The sequence below is a fragment of the Balaenoptera ricei genome, chromosome 11, assembly GCF_028023285.1.
Source record: "Balaenoptera ricei isolate mBalRic1 chromosome 11, mBalRic1.hap2, whole genome shotgun sequence".
NCBI classification, from domain to species: Eukaryota; Metazoa; Chordata; class Mammalia; order Artiodactyla; family Balaenopteridae; genus Balaenoptera; species Balaenoptera ricei.
In genome coordinates, this window is record NC_082649.1 from 64429806 (window position 1) to 64436908 (window position 7103).

Consider the following 7103-nt stretch of genomic DNA (forward strand, 5'->3'; position numbering starts at 1 on the left):
AGATGGGAACAGAGAAACGGGGACATGGACCAAATGGCAGGAAACCATACATCGTGTAAACAACGGTGGGGGGCAGGGGGGCTCCTCCGGCAGACAAAGAAAAGCAGGAACCTCTGGACTGACAGGAAACCACACATTTTGGTGTGATAGGTGTCCTGGAGGCAAAGAAAGGTGTGGAAAGGCGGGAATCTCTGGCGTCCGAACGTAACCTTTTGCTCATTATGCTCTCATTACAATAAAACTTTACAGATAAGAAGTTCCCATCAAGCACCGAGGCCATGACACTTCCTATCAAGACTAAATAAGGACAACGGGGGGGTGGTGGTGGTGGTGGTGGGATGAACTGGGAGATTGGGATTGACGTATATACACTAATACGTATAAAATAGATAACTAATAAGAACCTGCTGTATAAAAAAATAAATAAAATAAAATTCAAAAAAAAAAAGACTAAATAAGGACAAAAATTCCTCCTCCCCTCAGCAAGGTGGAGCTAGGATGAAAATCAGGGACTATGACCCCAAGCCCCTCCCTCCCTCTCCTCCCTTCCCCTCCCCCCCTCCCCAATGAATATCCCGCCCCTTCATTTCTACACCCCACATAACCGGCTTGCCAAGAAAACAGCCCAGCTACTCAGCTCTGAGAGCCTACCATCCCTTAAATAAATCCTCGCTTTGCTTTCTTGACCTGTCTCCTCTCTGAATTCTTTCTGCAATGAGAGGAGAGCCTACTCTCCGGTAACACGGGCTCCAGCTGTAACAGCCCAAAATACTTGCAGGCATCGCCAAATGTCCCCCGCGGGGCAAAACCACCCCCTGTTGAAAAGCTGAGAAACAGTAAGGGAGAGGGTACCTGGGAAGCCCTCACAGAAAGAAGCCGTGCAAATATAATAGCAGTTGAGGCAGACCTTGTTTGTTTGATGCTTTAAATTCCAATGTCTTCCTTTCCTTTCTGTAGAGAGAAGTCTGTGCCTTTACTGGCCAGCCCGCTACTTGAGGGCAACGAAGCGGGAGGAGTGCGTGGCCCCCGTGCCCGGCCGGCCGTGCTTCACAGGCTTGTAGGTGATGAGAACTCGCCTAGGTAGTGGCCAGTCATCTCAGGGTTGGTTTTCACCTGGCTGAAGGTCTTGCCGCTGTAAACACCCTCCAAGCTGCCCACCATCTTGGGCAGGATGATCACGCCGTGCTGCACGTCTCCACCACCTCAGGCTCCTCCGTGGGAGGCACCGCCCTCTCGGCCTCGCGCAGGCGCTTCAGCAGCCACTCGACGGCTGCTTCCTCCGCAGGCCGTAGTGCAGCCGCCGCCGCTGCCTCGGGCTGTACGGCTGCATCAGCTGCTCGCAGGCCGTGTTCAGTAGCTGGTCGAGGTCCACGCGGCCGTAGGTGAACTTGCGGAAGGTCCACTTCTGCTGTTACTCCGTCAACTTGTTGGCACTTCCTAAATTCCAGTATCATCACTTAACGCGACTTATAAGGAAACCGTATTTCCCAAGCCAAAATTCAGGACATATGACTTAACAGAGGCTTAAAACAAAACAAAACAAAACACGTCTATGAACGTATTTATTCGCCAGCACTCTACAGTTTAAATCACACTTGTATAGGTTTTTTTCCCTTCTCTCTTACCCCTTTTATCCTTTACGGGCATTTCCCTTAACAAATCTCTTGCATGTCTAATCCTGTCTTGGCTCCTGCTTCTAGGAGGACTTGACCCGGTTCAATGACTCAAAAAAAAAAAAGGTACTGGTGAAGGAAGAAACCTATGGCCATCGAGGGTGCCGCTCAGATGGCTCCAACATAACCTGCCGCCAAGAGCTGGAGCTGACTGACAACCTTGGCTGCCACCCGGGGTTACAGGGGCCAGTCTTTCCCTGGCTGCCCCTGGGCAGTGACTGAGCTCGGCAGGGGCACCAGCATGGAACCTTTCCCACCAGAGAGGTGACCCCTCTAAAGGGAAAGTTTAGCCTGGGGACGCCCCAGAGGCCTGGCCACGATTTTCTCAGAACTGTGCTGTGGTCTGAGGTTCTTCCTACCCAGTCCTTCTTCCCCCCTCTCTTTACACAGGGTCAGACCTGTACTGCAGAGGGCTCTCTCTGCAGACTGCTGCTCTTGAGCCTTCACAGGTGTTTCCCCCAATCGATCTCTTGCACTTCAAATCCCATTTTCCTGTCTGCTTCTCAGAGGATCTGACATGTAATGGATTCCCCTCACTAAAAAAAAAAAATTATATAGAACAATGTAATATGTAGCCAAACTGTTTCCGAGGTAATCGAATAGTTATATTACTTAAAATCAGGGATGTACCAGAAAATTGGGATGTACAATCATCCTGTCTATGTTTCCTAGAAGAGTGGATTATATTTCTTTTTTTAATTAATTTTTTAATTGGAATATAGTTGATTTACAATGTTGTGTTAGTTTCTGCTGTACAGCAAAGTGAGTCAGTTATACATACACATGTATCCACTCTTTCTAAGTGAGGATTTCTGTACTAAGAACGGCCACTTCTTATTGCCTTCCCCGCCCCTCTACCTGGAACTTCCTCCAATAATTCATGGGACACCTGCACACCAATGTTACCCTAATTCCTTCCCCTACCCCCTCAACATGGCTTTGGAATATCATTCTATTCAGGTAGAGGAATGGAACCCTGGATCCATTCAGGTGATAAAGATATGAATCCTCTAAGCTAAGATACTATTTCACCCCCCACCCCCAAGGAAATCCCTCTCCTCCTCCTCTTCCTCTTCAAATGTGAAGACCTCTATCCCACCATGAAGATATGAGACTAGGATATAAAGAAGGTTGGAACTTGAGGATCAAGGCTTGGCCTTTGTAATGACAAAGAGAAAAATAGTCCCTACCATCAGGCACTCAGAGCTAGGCTGCAACATTCTGCTGTCGAACAGAGCCAGTCTCACAGATCACCAACCTCAGACAAGACTGACAAAACACCATTCTGTAGTCATGTGTGAGCACAGACAAAAACGAAGCCACTGTGCAAACCACAGAAATCACCCAGCCCCAGCTAACACAAATGACAGCTGTCCCTTCACCAACCACGGCTTTAGCTCTGCTGCCTTTGTCTCACCTTCTATATAAAAACTGAAATTCCTGAGCATAGAATCGATCCTGCTTCCTGATAGCATCCAATCCAGAGCAAACCCCTGCTTCCTTAAAACTTCCCCCACATCACTTAACACAAGCACAAGTTCTATTCCAAGTCCCTTGTGCTAAGAGGCCCTATGACTCCTCATCTATGCATGTACACAGCCTCCTTCCCTGCAACAAATCAGTAAATCCAACTTTGTTCCTAGTGGTCTTTGGCTACAGGGCATAGACAGGTGGTCCACAGGTGCTGGATCCAGCCTATGAAAGAAAAAGAGAAGAAATGAAAGGCAAGACAATGATGAGAAAAAAGGTCTCAGTACAAAGAGTCGAGGTGTAGATGAATCTCCTGACTAGGGTTCCAATTCTAACTCAACTTGCTCTGTGCCCTTGAACAAATCATACACAAGTGGAAATACATTGAACCTTCCCAGGGCTGCAAAATTAACTCTGATGTCTGAGCAGTCATCAGTTTAGAAACGCACAGGACACCTGTGAGAATGGCTATCATCAAAAAGAATACAAATAACAAATGTCAGCGAGGATGTGGAGAAAAGGGAACACTCGTGCACTGCTGGTGGGAATGTAAATTGGTGCAGCCACTGTGGAAAACAGTATGGAAGTTTCGCAAAAAACTAAAAATAGAACTATTTTATGACCCTGCAATTCCACTCCTGAGTATATATCAAGGAAAAATGAAAACACTAATATGAAGAGATACATGCACCCCTATGTTCACAGCAGTATTATTTACAATCGCCAAGATATGGAAGCAACCTAAGTGTCCATCAACAGATGAATAGATAAAGAAGATGTGGTATATAAATACAATGGAATACTACTCAGCTATCAAAAAAGAAATTTTGCCATTTGCAGCAACATGGATGGACCTGGAAGGTATTATGCTAAATGAAATAAGTCAGAGAAAGACAAATACTAGACAAATCCAAATACAAAGACAAATGATATCACTTATATGTGGAATCTAAAAAAATACAACAAACGAATATAACAAAAAAGAAGCAGGGAATTCCCTGGTGGTCCCGTGGTTAGGACTCCACGCTCTTACTGCTGAGGGCCCAAATTCAATCCCTGTTCGGGGCACTAAAATCCCACAAACCACATGGTGCAGACAAAAAAACAAAAACAAAAAACAAGCAGACTCACAGATATAGAGTACAAACCAGTGGTTACCAGTGGGGAGAGGGAAGTGGGGAGGGGCAATATAGGGATAGGAGAGAAAGAGGTACGAACTATTAGGTGTAAAATAAGCTACAAGGATATATTGTACAACATGGGGAATATAGCCAATATTTTATGATAATTATAAATGGAGTATAACCTTTAAAAATTGTGAATCACTATATTGTATGCCTATAACATATAATTTTGTATATCAACTATACTTCAATAAAAAAAATAAATTAAAAAAAAAGAAAGAAAGAAACGCACATGCCTTTCAGGAGCAAAAACAGACCAATAATGATCGTCGCCTTCCAGAGACTTATAAGCCCAAAGTTAACGGCTCAACTTTTAACTCGTGGGCCGAAGTAGAGGGCACCAGTTAGGAAAATTCATGCTTCTAGGAGGGACCAGACTAAAGGAACTGTGATCTCAAAGAGAAGAAATCGAAAGGTGGGCAGAAGGTTTTCTAGGCATCCTACCTGAGCCAAGTCAGCTTGAGCTGCGGGCAGGCTGCCTGTGTTGAATGGTGCCGCCAGCCGGACGGCCTTTAAGCCACCTGTCCTACCACACGGCTGCCACTTTTAGCTGTGTGCTTTACCTGGGGGAGGATCTGGGCCCCAGGTGGGGAAATGCAAGCTCCAATGGCAAAGGGGGGCCCTAAGCAAGATGGAGCAACCTTTCTTGCCCTCAGTGGTGAAAATGTTAACCAAAAATGCCCTTGGCACAGTCTCACGGATGACCTGCCTATGCCCTCGACTGGAGATCCTGCAGTTTCCTTACTCACACGCTGGTGGCCCTAAACCTGGCTTTCACGGCCTTCTGTGCCCTGATGAGGGCCCAAGTTTCCTCACCCATACCCGGAAGCTATGGGGAAGGTTCCTTGCAGGCCGGTGAGGCGGAGCTCTTGGCCTCCTCCGTGCTGTTCCACCCTGAACAGAGTGCGATTCCTGGTTCTCAGCTGGCTCACTGGGTCTCAGGATACCAGCAGGCGGCCTGGACGGAGACAGTCCAGACTCGCCACCAGGACGTTAACCGGGCCAACCGCCCTCCTGATCCCCCCCCACCCCACCACAACACCTCACCTCGTCCTCACCCTCCCCTCCCCCTACCTCGCTCAGGACCTCCTCCGTCTCTGGACCTTGGGCTCCCTCAACTCTCCTCTGGGCCTCAAGGGTCTTTCTCACCCTCTGGGCCTCTCAGGCCTAGGTATTTTTTGCCCTAATTGTCCTCACCTGGTCCGCTTTAAACATAGTTTAAAATCATGGCTTAGAAGCGGGAAGGGAGGACGGGAGGCCAGGGCAGTTGGTTTACAAATGTGCCTCAAGATGGGCCTCATCCTCCCCTGGGAGATGGGTTGGAAGGAAGGTGGGGGATGAGTCTGGCCTCAGGCCCTTGCCTCACAGCTCCAGGATGAGAGCTTGCTCTTCAACTAGAAAGATCTGGAAGGATTAGAAGCTGAGGTAACCCAGGATCCTTGGGTGGGGATTTTTGTTGTTGCTGTCGTTTTGGGGGCAGGCCTTGAACCTTAGGGAGGAAGGGGCCCCCTGAGCACAAACAGTCCTTTATTTAATGGTCCCCTTGTGACAAGAGCCCTTTCACAGGAATTTGCTGGAAGAATTTGACCAATTGAGGAGACAAAGCTCATTGACTCCCTTCCTCTGTCCTCATGTCATCCGTTATTTAACATCTTAGGGCAGCTGTTCACAGAGGAGGACCATGTGTGTTCCGCAGAAGCTCATCCCTAGCACAACCATGATCTTCAAAACCCTCTTTCTAATTTTCTGGGTCCTCAAAGAACTTGGGAAAGGGGACCTGGAAAATGGCAATTCAGAAACTTGAGATGAGACCAAAGCATCATAGAAGGGCCCACCTTTCTCTACCCCAAACTCTGGGTATGGTGAGTTGGATCCAGGAAGCCCCAAGATGCCACCCTCCCCAAATGAGCCTGTTTGGTTCCTTTTATTCCTCAGTAGCCTGAATATGTTTTTCATCTCTCCTTCAGGCAAGAAAATATTAGGTTGCTGTTCCTAAAGAAACAATAGTCCTCTGTGCAGAGGTTTGGAATCAAGGGTAAATCTTGAGATGACCTATGTCTTACAGATGCAGAGTCTATTACCTTCTAGCTGCTCCGGCCCTAAGCGTTCCTGAGGGCCACAATAGAGTGCACGGTTTTCTTATTCAGTATCCAAAATGAAGGTTATGGGTTAAAGAATATTGCTGAGAAATCATCACAATATGTTTTAATTAGTTTACAGATTAATGTAGCTTGTTTGCTAAATACTTGCAACCTGGTCTGTTGCCTTGGGAGCAGGGCTAGAAACAAAAGGTCAGAATTGGGAAAATTGAATAAAAATTGGCAAAGAACTCATCACATTTTATGACTGCCTCTCCAGCTAAGCCCCACATTCATTCCTCTTTCAGTTTAGAAGTGTCTTAACAACTCAAGAAAGGATCTAATGGAATCGAGATAACCAGCACCTCGTTTGGTGCCATGCTTTTTGAATGAATGAGCAAATGTTGCCATGGAAGTTTTGTAATCTCCTCCCCTCCCCCACTCCATGTCCCAACCCTCCCTCATAGCACTTTACCTGGCAGCTTCTCCACCAGCACTCAGCCTTAGCACACTGTCTTGCACATAGTAGGTATTTAATGAGTACATTGAAATAACTGGATTGAACTGGGTACACAGCAGAACAAATACCACACAGTTGAGTGCTACCCACACTGAAATTCTTCATGCAGATCAAAGCAGAGTTGATGCCATGTTCAATTATTGCTCAACTCTTGGCAAGTATCTGAAGACAAATAGAA

The 7103-nt window shown here is 46.8% G+C and overlaps 1 pseudogene; it reads right to left on the reverse strand.

Moving 5' to 3' along the window:
• Positions 1-988: 988 nt before the first annotated feature.
• On the reverse strand, positions 989-5147 carry LOC132375322 (small ribosomal subunit protein uS19-like; annotated as a pseudogene).
• Between the last annotated feature and the right edge of the window lie 1956 nt (positions 5148-7103).